Consider the following 17323-nt stretch of genomic DNA (forward strand, 5'->3'; position numbering starts at 1 on the left):
GACAGTAGCACTGTTGCTAAATGATCACAAATGAGTAGTTAGCAATTTGAAAGCACTCAAATTCTGAAATATTTATTTAATGCAACCAATATCCTAACTAATGTTTGCTACAGGTCAAGTGAAGAAGTATGGGTACAAAATCAGATACAACAAAATACATACCAAATTCTACCCTGCTTTCTGATTTTTATGCTTATTTGCACTTTATCCACAAAGTGCTGTGTATAAAAGCTCATGTTCATAACCACTTATGCTTTGCACCAAACTTTGTGCCACTGTAGTTACTCTGGATTGACAGTGCTAAAGCTGAAAACTGAGGTTTTTCTGTCCAAAATACTACTGTTTGTTCCTGCAATCAGACATTTGTGTATGGAAGAACAGCATAAAAAACCAGTTTTGCCTTTCAATGAGCAAGCAGAGACTTTGGGGCATTTTTTGGCACTCTCTGAGGAAAAGATGTTGTGTACATGTGAGTAAAGTACCAAACACTAATCACAAGAGTGCAGTCCCTTTGCTAGTAGTCCATAGAGATCCACCTGTCTAACTAGACGCTGGAAAATACTTTGAGTAAAAAAAGTGTTTGTTAAACAGGTTCGTTAGTTAAGAAAGGGATTCCAAAAACCACCTTATCTTGATGTGTGTCACTGTGTAAGACCCATGGCAGTGGAAAGACAGTGTCAGCAGTGATCTTACTTTGTGGAAACTTTAGAAGCAAACTAGTTCATATTTTTTGCTGTAAATAGTGGAATAGCCACCATCAGCACTGATTTTGGGCAAAAGCCTGGAAGCCTGTGGTCATTCCTGGGGGGCAGTAGGGTAAAATCAGTGAGGGGCAGCTGTGCCCATTGAGTGCCAGCAGAGCTCTGGAGGCACCTGAGCAAGGCTGCGAGACCTCTGTGCAGACACGTCGAAGTTTTGCCTCGGAACGTTATTGGCAATAGCTCCGTATGACTTGTCCATGATCAAACTTGATCACCATGGATGAGCAGGGAATGGACCCAGGTCTTCCACATCCGTGGCAAGGACTGCAGGTAGTGCACCATCTTTCTTACGTTTTTCTGATGGTTTAATGCGCTGAAGAAACTGGCACTGAAGAAACAGTGAGTCTGCTACAACCAGTGTGACTCAGACAACTACGAACTTCTGTGCTGTTTTGGTGATTTACTGTGCAAAAAATATAGTAAAATTGAACAGTGTTGCAATTATGAGGGTTGTAGCAGAGTTAGTTACCAAGCCTAGTTTTTCAAAAGCAGTTTCCTTAGTTTATTTTATGTTTTTATTTTCTTACAGCTTGAGAAAATTCAGGAAATAAGAATGGTGTTATTTAAGAATGCCCAGTGTCTTTTTTGGAAGGAAGACCCAGGCAGTGCTACATTGCCATTAATGGAAATGAGAGTTAAGAGCCTAATCCTTTTGCAGCATGGGAGATTAGAGCATATTGAGAATATGATTTCAGTATATATACTAAGTTCCCCAAGGGTATCTCATCAACAGCAACTTCAAAAGTTACTTTTATGCCACTTCCACTCAGCTGACAAGAACACTTGACATTTTGAGAAGGTTTAGAATAGAAAACATTAGCAGTTCGTGTTGATCATGTAACTCATTGGCAAAAACACTACTGTTTAAATATCATGTTCAGTCATCACTGGATTGCAATCTAATGAGCGTAAAAGATGAGTACTTCTCAAAAGTGACTTGTTTTGTAACTTTTACGGTTACAAACTTGTAAAATGAAAAACATGGAACTTTACTTCTCCCCAAATATCATTTTCAAGGACAGTGTCCTTTCGTGCCTTGGAAAGGCACTCCAAACAGCTGTAAATAAATAGTCATGATTCTGTACTTTCTGCTTGGTGAAATCTTAATAGGGAATTTTCGTTGTTATGAACAGGATGAGTAATCTTGCTAATGACATTGTTACCAAGTGTGTTCTAGCTTGTCTTTGAACACCTCCAGCTCCACGGATGTATTTAGCCATTATCACATAGTAGTGTTCCAGGTAATCCTCAAGTAAAAGGAAATGTGATGTCCTCTTTCCTCCAGCTGACATAATCACTGCTTGATTTTTCCTGTAGTTGAATTGACCAGATTTAGAATTCACTTTGGCGTGGATCAAGGAGCGGGATTGCTGATGTCTTTAACTTTCTTGTTTATTTAACTTCCCAGTACATAATCAGATGAATAAAAATGACCTTCCCCTAAATATATCTTGAGTGGCTATACTATATTATACTAATGACTGCAACATGCAGAAAGCCAAAACAAGCATTTTGCCAGTATCAACAGAAATGATGAAAACACAGTTTGCAGCAATGTACGAATTATTGCTGGCAGCTTGCAGTTCCCAAGTTAACTCTTGATGAAGTTATAAATTGTGACAATGAATACTGTTTCTATCTTGAGTCGCTCTGTGGGCCAATTTCTGCTGTCATAAATTGAGACTAAAACCATTACAATTAGATGGTTTTATTTCTGTCCAACTAAAATCAGAATTTTCCTTCCAAAATTCAAATAATCATGTGAGATGGAAAAAGGCATACATGGTGATTTCTGTTGCAGAGTTTCAACCAGTTCAGGTACAGATGTAGAAGGTAACTCAGTGACTCAGTCTGTGAGTTAACTTATGCGAAGATGTGTGGTTCAGAACTTTGTTTGTGAACAGGGAAGTAAAAGAAATCTAATTTCAAGCTCCATTGGAAATTGAGAGGAAGCAGACAATATCTGAGAGATACAAAGCAATAAAGGGATAGGATAAAAATTCATGAGAGATATGGGGGAGGGGGGAAAGGAATGGAATTTTTTATCTGAATCCTCCCTAAATGTCTTCAGAGACTTTGTTCCAGACCATCCTAGTTTTAGCGTTTTAAAAAACAAATCCTCCCTCTTATTTTAAATAGGGATATGCTAGAATTAGAAGCACTTATCCAAACTACCCAGGCTTTAACTTTCAGGGTTCAAAAAAACTGAGACCTGGAACTGAAACAGCTTTGGTTTGGCTTTTGCGAAACCCAAACCACGTGTTTTTTTTTTTTTTTTTTTTTTTTTTGGCCATAGCTAGGCTAAAGCCTCAGTCAGAGAACTAGCAGTGAATGTGTAAAAACAGCACACACACACAGACACTAGAAAGAACAACTGCAATTCAGCTGCTTTGCTCTATGCTGAGCATACCTGGGGGATACTGGAAAGACAGTGGAAATGTTCCCATGCAGGAGTAGCTATGGAAGGAAGCAGGATCATTCTGGGATCATGGAGCTGTATTGATGCAACAGTAAGGCTGTCTCCACAGACTTCCACTGACATTACATCCCAAATCTATCTGTGCTAGATAGCTTACGTCTTGGCTGAGAATAGCTGAAAGTCTGAAACCTTTTCCAACATAGTATGTGTACTCTGTTTCACTTCATTGCTTTGCTTCATTACTTTGGTAATCTCCTTCACTGTGAGTGTTTATAGAAAGCTTGTTCTCCGGGTTAGAAAACAAGAATTGCTTTCATTGTTGGGCTTCTTCCAAGTTCCATTGTTAATTATAAACATATTTTCTTGGAATCTTTTTTTCACAACCTTTTGTTTGGAAACTTTAAAGACCTAGGTAACATTACAGTTTATCAAAGGCCATATTGTCCAAGGGGAAAAATATCCAGGATGAAATGCTTAACTTTTATGTCCCCTTGTGCAATAATGCCTCATTACTGTTGTTGTTTGCAAAAGGGAGGATTTTGTGTTATCCACATATCTCCTGTACTGTGCTTTTAACTTTTAATAGCTGTTAAAAGAAATACATTTTAAACATGTTTTGCTACAGATTATTTTGGACTGGCTCTCCCTCAACCTCTATATTCTCAGGGATTTTTTTAACAGTGATTTGCCAGGACCTTTGTTTTTTTAAATTTTCTGGAGCTTAGAAATTCTAATCATAATACAGGTATTTTCAAATGAGTATATTCCTTCTGAAAATATGTCCACTAACAAACAAATTACGTGGAAAAAATTAAAAATATCTCAGAAAAATTCCAGGCAATCCTAGTGCATTTGTCATGAGATAAGTCTTTGTTTTATGAGCATTACAGTAATCCTTTCCAGTTCTTTTAATCTTCTTTTCTGTAATGTTTTGGAACAGAATAGTTGCAAACTATTTTGTCTTTTCCAGGCAGAATATGGAAAAGTTGTTACGTGTATCCCTGGAGTGTCTTGGTCAGAGTTTTTACTGCAGAGAATAGAAGTCACATGTACTTCAAATGCTTTCCTGCACAGAGTCAGCTGGATGCTCTGGGACATGTTTCGAGATAAAATTGTAGCATAAAATTGTAAAACCTAACAACAACTTCCTCGCCATGGCAAACTTCTGTACAGAACGATGATGTGCACAGAACAGTGATTCAATATTACTGTAATTTCCTGTAACGGAGAGCCAAATTTTAGGATGCTACATAGAAGACAAGCGTCTCCTGCTGAGTCACCCTCGCCTTGCTCCATCTTCATATATTACAATGTCTCTGGTCAGTATCAGCCTTGGGTTGAGGCTGCTGCTGGCACATCTCTCCTCTTTTAATTCCCTGCTATGGAAGGGGCTTAGGCCCGACTTAAGTGTGATGTGAAAACAGGTGAAATTCCCAGCTAGTCTTTTACACTCTCTTCCTATTCAGGAAGGACTGGGGTTTGGTTTGGAGCTTTTTTGTTACAGTTTGAGTTGACATCATAGATAGACTCCTGGGTGGGTATGTATCCAATACATATATTGCTCTAAGAACAGGTGGGAATAGCTGCAAAGCCTCACTAGTTTTATAGTTCCACTGTTGTTGCCAGAAAATTACATGCTGCTTTTCCCCAGCCCGTTTTGAACTGCAAATGCTGCCAGAAGCTTACCCACCATTTTCGCGTGAGAAGTATGTGATCTGAGAGATGGGAGTTTTGGCTTGGCACATCCATCCACTGGCATCTTTGAGGGCGAGCTAAAGCCATGTGATTTAACCTGGAGGGAGTGGCTGTTCACACTCACTGGGGAAAGAGTCACTGCTACCAGTAAAAAACATTAGTCCTGTTCTTTGCAGATACAGCTGCACACATTTGCTGAATGGGTCCCTTGATTCTTTGGTGATGGAAGCAAGGATAATGCAAAAACTGATGTGCCGGTACTTGGAAAATGCTGTACGAGACTATGCAGAGGCAGTGGAGATAGGAGCCAGACAGTAAGTGTGGGATTACCTGGTGGCTTACCTTCTTGAGAAACCAGGATCACCCACTAGAACTGGATAGCAGTTATTCCAACCTACGGCAGAACTGGCATAGAGAAGAATTGTGAGATTTTTGATATTCCAAACAGAAGCAAAGGAAAGAATCTCAAACATTTCTGCTCTTTCTGCCTATCCTTTTTTTCTGCTGTAAGAGCACGCTGTCCTTCTGGCTCACAATGAAATTTCCTCTCAAGTGGAGCACCTAAATCTACAGTGGTCTCAGAGGACAGAATAACTTGTGTCATCCTAAGTGAAAAGAGTGGAGGTGCTGGATTTAGGGACAAGTGTTTGGTGCTTCTGCTGTTGCTGATGGGTTTTGGAGACTGGAAAACTTTCAGGGCTGGCCATTCCCACCGAGCAGAACCGCTCAGCCTGCTGGGGTGGCATGCACCATCCTCTGCTGTGCCCTGCTCCCTGCAGAGGGGCTGGGAGTACTGTCTTAGCACAACAGCCATGGGCCTGCTTTGCTCCTAAGAAGGAGAATGCCTCACCCAGGAAGGAGACAAGAGCTTTTTGGAAGGCTCCGTAGTATTTTGGGGGCTGAGACTGTGTGTACCAGAGGGTGGGGGGAGGAGAGGAGAAGTGCAAGATGCTGTTGAGTGTTGGGCTGTGAGTAGAGAGTGTGTAGCTACGTTAAATGTAGTTTGTCTCTGTGTGTAATGTTGTTTGTTGTGCTTGATAATTTAGAGAATTACAAACCATGCTTATGAATAAACAAATTGGAGCATTGCTGCAGGCATGTGGAGAGCACAATGTACGCATGTGATGTTATGTAGTAAATAGTGCAATGTTGTCTTCATGGTATCGGGGCCACATGCTTTGCATGGAGGACTTAAACATTTACTAGCAGTAAAATCCATCAGGAAAGGCAATTGCTTCCTCGTTTTGGCTTTGTCCAAAGTCAGCACATTGAAAAATAGGCTGCTCCCTTCTCTAGACATTCCTTTCAAGATGACAGAAACTCCCGCGTAGCATGGCAACATGTTGACTTAATGCTTTCTCTTCACTAATGATTTTGTGTTTTGGACTTTGTTGATGTACTTCTGCTGCTATCTTAATGCAAATACCAATTTGATCTTGAATTTAGGGAATGGAAGATCCTGATAAACATCCGGGCTGTTGTGAATGCAAAGGACAAAGCCTTTGTAGTAAAATGTCTCTGACATATGCCCATGAGAAGTGTTTGATGTGTTGTAAAAGGCATCTGTCTAAAAAAAGTCTTTTTCCTCTGGCTTTGTTGGGCAGACTGTGGAAGTAAATGACACAAAGTAACCCTTCTTTTCCTCTCCTACTGCCCTCTTTTTTTGTTTGATCTTGCAGCAATGTGATAATGGTGAGTCTGTAACTTGAAAGTAATTTCTGTAATGACTTATAGCATGAACAGAGGGGGTTTTTATTTTCTGCTGCTAAAGGGAGATCAAAGTATGATCTCAAGATTAGACCAGTTTTGAGGGAGAGAACTGAGCAGGCTATTTCTACCTCTGTCACTGAATTGCTGTATCAAACTGGGCAAGTCGCTTAACTTCGTGCCTTGGGCATTTGCTGTGTACTATTGCATTTATCTCTTGTGCTACTAGCAAATGTTTTGCATGGCTTAATCACAAATAAGTGCCTGTACGCTAATTAGCCTCAGAAGGAGCAAAGTTCATTATCCTTGTTTTCAACCTTTACACCAATTCAGGGGACGAGATGGCTGGTTTTGATTTAGGTTTGGCCACAGCTTGCAGGAGGGGAAGGAAGAAAGTGCTGAGGTCTGCAGAGGAGATGCAGGCAATGGCAGAGACTGTGGGCTGATGGGAGTTTCTGGCTCAGGGATGTAGTGTACGAAGGACGCCGGCATCAGAGAAGCATTATTGCAGCGTTTTATCTTGGCCTGGATTAGTTTAAACAATCAGCTGAGCTACTAGCAGCAATATACACAGTGCAGGCCAACCTCCCAAGTAAGTCCTGTGTTTCACAGTAGCTGACTTGACTTTTGGTCACCAGATTTTTACTGTAGTGCTGCTGAAACTAGTTCAAATAACAGTAGCTGAGGTATGCTGGCCGTCTCTCGCAGCTGTAGTTTGGAGGTAGTGCGTGCTCGTGAGCTCTAACTGGCAAATGGCAAAGTCAGGCCTGTCAGTCTGCCAGCGTGCTGCATCTGCACGAATGCACAATCCACTGAAATGCAATCGACTGGCCAAGCCCTCCAAATACCAGGGCAAAGTTGTGCCAACAGTTGTCTCCCTGACAACCGTGTGAGCTCTGTTATATGTGGAAGAAATCGGTTACAATGTCTGGAAGGAAAACACTTGTGGAAATCCCTCTGTTCTAGACAAGGCTGCGGTTTTGCCATCTTTAAAGAGAGAAAGATGGCAGGAGTGTCCCATTCTCTGGCAACACTGGAAATTTAATCTGTAAATACATGCAAGGGCAACATGATTAAATCAGAAGTAATCAGGAGCAATACAATGCTGTGTGCGAAAGTAGGCTCACGTCAGTTCTGCATTTTGTACACAGGCAGCCTAAGAGAAGAGACTCCCTGCTGCAAAATGTCTGCAGTCTGCATCCCCAGAGAATCAGTAGGAGTTGAAGAAAACTTCCAAATGTTGCACGCATCTGTCAGGGAAACAAGGAAGCTGCCTTCTCCCAAGCTATCGACAGGGAAACATGGGAATAAAGAGATTAACAGGCTCGGTGTGTGGTGCAATGTGCTGTACTTTTGTTTTGGTGCACCAGAGGAAGAAGCAAATCCCCCAAATTTCCCAGCATGACACGGCAAAGCAAACCCTGTGAATCCCTGCAGCAGTTGCAACACTGTCTTCTTGCCCTCTGCCCTCTGTCCTTCTAAGGAGAAACGGTGGGTGGCATACTACATTTAAAAGTTAATGACAGGCTAGCCACTAAGAGCTAACACTCATGGCTTTGGGTTCCAGGAGCAGAGGAACAGGAGGGCAGCCTGCTCATACCAAATGTCTGAGAGTACCTTACTCACGGGAAGCACTGGCAGACTATAAAGTGCTCTGTTAATTATTGTTGACATTGCATAGAGAGCTTCACGCTGTTCTTTCTCTGCCTGCTTTGACTTAATTTGTTTGAGAAAGTACTTTTTCTGTGCTACAGATTGCATAAATTCATATACTCTACTGCACTGACAGATGTGTCTTTGTTTTAGAAGAAGCCATTATTTTTTTTCAGTGCTGAATGTGAATGGAGCATTTCACATTGGTGGCTTCCAAAAATATTTATAAAGCAAAGCTGAGCAGCTCAAAATATTTTGCCCTCCTACACTGACATTCACAAGCCTTTGTAACAGCATTATCAAAAGCATTTGCAGTGGAACGTGCATGAACCGACCACAAAGACTGTGTTAGTCAACAAACGACGGAAGGCACGCATTTTAGTCAGCTCTACTCCACATGATATGTAGCAGAACCCAGTTAACACAACTGTCACTAACAAGGCAATTATTCTGTATTGTGGGTCAAAGACTGTCTTATAATGATCTTTAGCTCTCATTATTCCTGCTTATCTGAGGAAACAGAGGGTGAAGAAACAGAAAGGGACTAAAATTCTCCTTCCTCCCACTTTCTGCTGGTAAGATACGGTTTGGCTCTTCGCTGACCTCAACAGGCAGAGCTTGCTCTGAGGCATGCCATGACTCTGGTAATCTGGCTGTGAGCGATGGCATTGTTCACCTTCCACTTTTCACTGCTGAGGATTACCCAGGTGTCCTCCAGCTCACTCTCCTGCTCATTGATTCTTCCTGAACATGCTGCTAGGAAATGAAGCACACTGCATCCACTTGAGCAGACAGAAATGCTCCTTATAAACACATAAATGCATCGAACTTGGTCTTAGGTTTCATTGTAAATTAAAATAATTTCTCTGCCAATTGATTGTAATGATTCTGATAATCTGCACCACCGTGTTGAAACTGGAGCTTCCCATGTATTTCTTCCCACAAGGAGTCATCTGAGTGAACTACATCTGCAATCAGTGCCCTCCAGCTGCAAGTAGAAGAGCATGGCTGACTGACCTCGTTAGTACAGTGACGATAATTGAGACTCAAGGATTTGAATGATAAAACCATATGTATTCCATTTCCATTCTCAGATTTGTGCATTTCCATCTTTAAAGTCTGAAAATGTTGTGTAATGAATAGCAATGAGTGCAAGGAAAACTACTATAAACCTGCTAAATAATGTATATCTCCACTGGCTTTGTTCAGCCCATGCCTGCACCAAGGAATCAGGGACAGTGAAGGCTAAGCACCACGCTGAAACACTTTGATTCTGATCAGTGGGCAAATGGGTAGAAAAGAAGTTTTAAACAGTGGAAAATCTCCCTTGGTGAATAGTGTAGCAAGAAGCTCAACAGCAGGAAGAGGCAAGGACTGTCCTTCTGCGCTATCCTGTCTTCCTAAACACGAGTTTGTGATGATGGGAAGAAGGTGGGCAGCTTTACTCAACAATGAACAGGAACTCCACCTAATCCCCCTTCTTCATTATTTTGGAGATAAAATACCACTCTAGTGTACCCAAAGACTCCACCCTGGGTAAGATGCCATTTCCCTTTAGTAGGTGTAGAAATTTCTTTCCTCACAATCCTTGCATTGTATGGACACAATCCTTTTCTGTACGCTTGCATTTTTCTGTTGCTATATGATTTTTTTTTAATTGCTGATGAGTGTGTGACCCTTTTGTCGTCCATATGCAGTGTTAATTCTGTGGTATTTAAGCATGTCAAAATGAAAAGCGCCTCGGCTGAAGATTATTTTCAGCAGAGATCAGTGATTGATTTCCTTTTTTTGTAAAAAGCCACTTATTTTGGTTTTGTGCATTTTGGAGGCTTGTGGATGGAAGTTACTTCTAAAACTTTGAAACAGGAAAGAATAGCACCCTTTCAAGCATGTGTTGCAGTGTATTTGCTACCCCCTTGCTTATAGCTTGCAGCAGGTGAGGAAGCAGTAGTGAGTGACCCAGAACGCAATTAAAGAAAGAAATGTGAAGAAAAGTAACAGCAGACGCATGTGGTCTTTTATATCCTATGAAGTGTTAATTCCCTTTAAGGAATTTGTAACTTAATTAAAAAACAAAAAACAAACTCAGTTTTCCCATTCGGTTAGCACAAAGTAAGAGAATACTAATCATTTCAATTAAGATATTATTGAAGAAGCTACTCTAGTATTTTGTGAACTGGGCTTGAACAGAAGAGAGGCATGGAGTTTGCCTCTAATGTAACCATGCCAAGGGAAGCGGGAGTTGATATGACAGATCATCTCAGACTATCTGAAGAATTGGGTTAAAGGATGAGGGTTGACAGAGATGTTCTTCTGGCACGAGGTAGCCCTCCAGATGAAGGATGACGTGTATCTGTACAGAAGGCATTTGTTTTCGAAGGCCAAGACATGACTGCGAAGTAGGCTTCCTTTCCTCTGGGAGCTTATCTCAGATTTCACCAGCTCCTACTTCAAGTGAAGAGCACCTTTCTTTGACCTTGACGTTTCTGGCGTAAATGTTTAGGGGCATGTAAAATCCCCAAACAAACACTCCTCTCCTTGGGGGAAGGATAAGTCAGCAAACACATGATACATGATAGTGACGTTACTTAACGCATGACTGATTTGCACATTTATTCTGCTCTCAGTGAAGTTGTAAGTGGCCACAGAAGAAAAACAGGGCGGGTTATGACACTAGCATGCCTGATGCTTTAGTGAGCAGGGAAGCAGGCACAATGCTCAAAGACGCTTGACTTCCCAAGGAAGTGTTGAACTTGCCCGCAGAAGTCTTGCTAGAGCTTTTGAACTTTGTAAAAGCGCAGTTTCAAAATCCGCCTCCTGCCACAAAAGTACGAACAAGTTTTTGCAACCATCTTCCTGTTGCAACATGGTGTCCCTCTCTTAAGAAAGCTCTTTTTTGAAAACATCCATGAGTTACCTGGGCTTGCATGCTTACTCTTGGTAGGTGTATGATGCAGTACCCCTTAGGTGGACCACCTTCTGTTGAGAACAGCATTGCCACTGTCCCTCAGCAGGTGGGGACAACAGACGCAGGTGGGTCAGGCACACTGGGGTGTCCAGCTGCATGGAGAGAGAGGAGAAACAGGAACTCACCAGACTGGTTGTGAAGGCCCAGTAAGGGACTCCCCGATGGTGGGTCTTGTTCAGGCAGGCTATGAAACCTCCCGCGGCAGGGTGGCTTCGTTCATGAAGAGCCTTGCGCTCCTCTTTTTCGCATCCTCTCCCACTCCCATTTTTGTCCCCATTCCTTCTCTCATTTTTCTAACGTTTTGGTTGAAGGAATACATTGGCAACGCTGAGCGCTGCATTGGAGGGAGGCCCCAGTTAAACTGTTCCAGATGTGCTCGAAGTGGCCTGGCTGTGTGGAGGAGCAAAGCGTGTCTCTCCATCTGGGAGAAGGCACCCATGTGCTTGGCGATGCACGTGGCTGGCTGCCACAGTTACTAACCCAGCATTAACTTCATTAATCGTGGACATAAACAGTGTCTAGTGCCAAGCATGTCACAAGCTGATATAAAAGCTGTGGTGTAGGCAGAGTTTCAAATTATGCTTCACTTTTAATTTTAAGCACCTTCCCAACCCCCCCTCTTCGAAATTCCTTGAACGTGTCTGTGTATTTACAAAAATACAAACGTGTACCAAGCAGGAGAGCTGTCAGGTTGCACGTACTGTGAGAGTACCTGCTAAAGGCAGGGAGCAAACTGCCAGTGCACGCCTGGAGTCAGGGCCGGAGAAAGACCAAGCGGGCAATCGAGGCTCCCGTCCCCCCTCCTGTCCCACCACGCCACCAGGCACAGCTGACCTATTTTTTCTATATTTCCCCCCATACTGCCCAGAGCCCTCCTGTGCTGTGGGGCTCAAAGGCTGTCAACCCTCCCAAGAGCAGTGGCAGTGCCCACACCCGTGCAGGACCCACAGGACCCCCGAACTGTCCTGTCCCCCCAGCACTGTCTGCTGGGGGCTGTACGGCTCGCTGCCCATTGCCTTGAGCTGAAGCACGATGTCTATTTATTTGGATGTTGCACTGAGACTCCCTGGGACTGGTGTATGACCTGGCCATTCCTTCTCAGTAATTAATCTTTAATGAAGCGAATAATACCCGTAATAAAATATGATGTCACCAGAACCCCTTATATGCACAGCAATGGTGCTGATGGCATTTCCGCCCAGGGCAGCCGTACCTTCCCTCAAGGGGACAGGTCACCGAAGCGATTCGGAAAGGCCCTGCCCTGCGTGTCTCCCACTCCGGCACTTTCTCTGGGAAAGGCTGTGCCAGCATTGCACCAAACCGTGCCCAGCACAGCGTACGGGGAACACCAACTTGGTGCAAAGGGCGCACACAGGTGCTTTGTGGCGGACTGTGTGCTTGGTGTGGTGAAGGAGTGCTAAGTATGATTTTCGGCAGATCAGTTGTACCTCACTTTTGGAACCCACTTTGCCTTCCTGTGTTTCTGCTAAAACAACGGGGTCTTTTTCGCTCTTTTTAGAAGAATGTTAGAGGAAAAGCCCTCTAGCTGCGTAAAACTTCAGAAAGGGAGAAGATAATACTCTCTCATTTTTAAATATAAAAATTTCTAAACAGGCCAGAAGCAAAATGTTCTGAAATTAAAAATTTGGCTTGGGCGCACACCTTTTGGAGTACAATAATCTTTGCTTTGAAATCTTTTTTGAAAAGTGCATGCTGGGTTTTAATAAGGATTATTGGAAATCTGTACAGAAAACTGTACAGAACCTGTCAACAAAGCATTTTCTCAAGTATATAAACACCACTGAGTGTACAAAAAAAGTGCGTGCAAGTACATGCAGATGATGAAATGGACATTTTTTCTGAAGAAGTTAAAGTTTCCCTGGTGCAGCTGGTAAAATGTGGAGCAAAAGCAAACCTGCTGGGGAAGGAGTTTCCTGGCAGTGTGGGTTTCATAGGTTCGGGGCCAATGGGCATCCGTGGAGTAATCAAGTTCCATGGGCGCTGTGACCCCAGAACAATGGCTGCGGGTCACTCTTTTGGCCATTGTGTTGTTGAAGGATGGTGGGGATGGGCCCTGGTTCTACTCAAGAGAAAGGCAGGTGCTTCTGTGTTTGAGGGGACGGGCTGTCTTGTGTGCTTGGCTGTGCTCCATTGCTTTAAGACATTTCCCGCCGAGGATGTCTTGGCTGCTAGTGGCTGCTGACCTGTTTGTAACCTGTATTTCGAAGAAGTTTGATTCTGAGTGCAGTATGCGGAGAGTAGCAGGGACATCTGGGCTTGATCTTCCCCGTCCTGCAAAGGAGGTGCCTTCAGTCAAGCTTCGGGCTGTCTAATGGTGTTCGATTATCCCTAGCTAATGTAATAGCGTCCTGCTGTTAAGGATAATAAACAGATCCTCTACTGACTGTCAGATCTTTCAGCAGCTTTGATAGGAATAACTGCCAGGTATCAGCGATAAGGCTGCGGTCCTTGGTGGGACTTTAGGGTATTGTCCGTGAGAAACTGGGGTAACTCATGGAAAAAAAGGATTTTATAGAGGAGTTATAGGTATTTGTTCATCCAAATGGTTTTAGGGTGCTGCTGCTTCCCATGTGTCTCTCTCAAAACACAGTATGAATACTGGGCTGCAGACAGCAGTCATCCAGAAGTATAAATTAGAAGGACGACTGGGTATGGCTAAGTGCAACTCTCAACCTCCCTCATGCTTGTCTCTTTCTCAGTAGGTATCTTGGTTACCAGACGGTTCAGTCATGGTTTATTTCTTTTTTTGTTTGTTTTCAAACATCTGTATGCAAGTTGCAGTGAACAGTAATGTGCATGGACAAAGAATTTGTGCATTACACAGGGAGTAAACTTTAGGTACCCATCCACACAGAAAAGTGAAGATTTTGCAGAATAATTGGTAGGCAAAAATATCTCAGCTCAAATTTAGTGATCGGTTTACTATCATGAACTGATCTTTAGTTTTCTTTTACACAAAATTAGTTTCTCTTGACTTGGTTAACGATTAAGTCAAAACTGAGTAGTGACTGCAGGAGTTGGTCTTAATGACAGAATTTATGGGATAATCTTACTAAGGAGAATTTTTCACGTGTTTAAGTTAACCCAGAGAACCTGGGTTTGGGAAGTAAAAATGATGTTGAATGAGTGCCACCAAGTGTCCTCCTGCTGTATGTGAAAGCCCAGGTCTTCAGTGGGAGAAACAATATTGCACCACGAAGTTTTTTAACTTTGAGAGGGACATCACAGAGACAGCAAATTCTGTTAGAGTGAGAGGGGTTACAATTAATGTCCCACTGAAGAGCGACAGTGATCTCTGGAGATCTGATAAAGGTGAAGTGTCTGTGGTAGGGGCAGAAATACAGACATAACCTTGGTTATCGATCTGGTTTGTCTATCTGTTCCATTTTGTGTTTCCTCTGAGTGACGGGTGCTGCTTGATGTTGACACTGCGCCATCTGTGGCTGTGCTGCATGTCAGATGATGGTGTGATATGCCTGATCTTCCTTTAGCAGGGCTGGTATGTGTCACAGGACTTCCTAATGGGTGACGTAAGTTACAGATTTGGCACTTAAAACCTCCATTTTGGCCCTCCTGCTGCTGTGGATCCCAATGCCAACCTCATCAACAGATGAAGTGGGGCAAGGCCAAGACTAGGTGTATATGAACAGCAGAGTTTCAACGAGCATAACATGCTAAGCCTTGCCACGTGTCCTCCAAGATGGTTTCGTCCCGGCTTCCCTGTAGATTAGAAGGTTATAATGGATCTCCAGATCTTCAGTTCATACATGAGCGTGATTAAAGAAGGAGGATTTATATTAGTAAACCTTTAGTCTTACAACTTACTGAAATTCAGATGATTCAAGCAACTTATGCCCAAGTGTGCCAAAACTCCAGTCGTGTTTCTCTGTGCTGGAAGCTGACGCAGAACTGAAATGCCAGAAAGTGATTTTACATTGCACACAATAATAACTGACCCTTGTCATGCTGGAGTTCGTTTGCCTGAATTTCCACACTGCAGCCAGGGACTGTGTCTAAAGCAGCGACACAAAGAGTATGAAGGACATTTTTCCTGCGATGGGTGGCAAACCGGTTACCTCTCCTTGGCAATGTGAAGCACTTTTTGTACTCGTGAAACAGCAGAAGGGGAGTAGACTAGTGCCTAGCCAAAGAGACTATTTATGGCAGGCTTCTGGTAATGTACTTATTTGGAGAAGACAGAAATATTTTAGGTCCCAAAATGTGCTGAAGGCTGCATGCAGCATTTTAACATTTTTTACTGGAATATATTTATATACAGACAAACTGATCGGTGCTGTGGTATATGGCACCCGTTAAACTCGGAGGTGTGCCAGGGAACAAATGGGAGCTCTCTACGTTGCAGGGACTCTGGGCAGCGAGTGAGCAGCAAACTCTCTCTGTTTAATCAGCAGCCCATGTCTCACGGCCTTTCCACAGGAGTTAATAGGTGAACGGGCTTCTGCTGGCACTAATTTTCCATTGCAGCACTTTCTGTCCTGCTCTGTTTTACTATTTTGCTATAAATTAACTTAAAAGAGTCAGGCTTACCACTGTCTGAGCATGCTGCAAAAATCCTCACGTTTGAAACAGTGTGTGACTCTTCTTTGTGTGATGAAAGGTGGAACTGGAACGAGAATCAGTGTAGTGGCCTTGAGCTTTTTGGAAGGACTTTCACTTTTTGTATGGGTGGCGTATATCTGGGGGACCTACGACATCTGAAGGAGGCAAAGTTCAAGTCATTTAGTCTCACAACATGTAAAATACATGCTATTGATTTGGTATTTACCAGTGTGCAGGGCTTTCTAAGCACCACTCTGTGGTGTGATAGAGAACTAAGCTGCCCTCTGCGTCTGGGTAGGCAAGGCAAGGTGCTGGAAGTATATGAACAACGTGAGAAATACCTTTGTAGACTCAGATAAGTGTGTAAGCTTCAGCTTAGACAAAATTAACCTTCTACATGGAACAATAAGGAAGTAGCTGTCCTTTTCCTCTCCTGTCCTTGCCAAGCACAATAGATACAGTTATCAGTATTCTTGCCAGTAATTCACCTATTATCTCAGTTTAGAAGTATTTCATTGTTTCAAGGACAGTTTTTAATATACTGGAGAATATTCCTATCAGGCTGTGGTATCTGGGCACGATCTCACCATTCATATGAGAGGAAAAATAATAGCTGCTTCTCTGAAATGGCCAACCTTACTACAGCTTTAGAAGCACTCTTTGGGTAGCTGAATAGAAGGAAATGGCAAACTGAAAAGGGTTGCTAAGAAACAATTTCAGATGCTTCCAGATTTTATGAAAAAAAGGACACACCCACAAAACCGGACTAATAAATTCCAAAAGGAAACGATCAGATAGCTATTCTTCTATTAGCCAGCAATAGTGGTTTACTAAATAAGGAAATAACAGCTTTGGGAGCCAATATAATTAATAAACATGAACAGGGAGTCTCTCCTGAGGAAAGCTTTGCACAGAGCCTGAACTTCCAGTAAAGCTTCCACTTTAATAGCCTCGGTGGAGAATCACTCAAACAAGTTGCACGGTTGATTGGACATGTTGCATTGGTGAGCATCAGGTGGAAAACCTACAGTAATGGTCTACTTTGATGCGAGGCGAGTTCATGCTGTCATGACAACTGATGTGTGATATGTGCAGACATGCCCTGCAAGGCAGTCCCACGCTCCCAATCAGTTATCCGTAGCAGAAGATAGTCTCAGCTTCCACTTCTCAGCTATTAAATAGGTATTAGAGAACAACCTCATAGCTGTAGCTGGACCCAGATATGCTCTTCCTTAATGCACACAGCATCAGGTGTTTGGTTTTCTGTGTTACCTACCAGCATTTCTTCATGTTCCTACACAGCTTAGCTGCCTGTTGAGGTTTGGTTTTGCTGATGGTTCGGTTTTGCTTTGTTTCTCAGACTTTTAACGATGTGGGTTTTCTCACCCAATGTATGAAGGACAGTTTTACTTTATCTTAATATCTGTCTACAAAAGGTTAGAAATGATACAAACGGGTTCATTAACAGCTGATGTCCAAATAAGTCCTTTTTTTTTTCTTTTCATATGAAATCTTACACTCATCACAACGTGCTGCGAG

Source organism: Opisthocomus hoazin, chromosome Z, assembly GCF_030867145.1.
Source record: "Opisthocomus hoazin isolate bOpiHoa1 chromosome Z, bOpiHoa1.hap1, whole genome shotgun sequence".
Lineage (NCBI taxonomy): Eukaryota > Metazoa > Chordata > Aves > Opisthocomiformes > Opisthocomidae > Opisthocomus > Opisthocomus hoazin.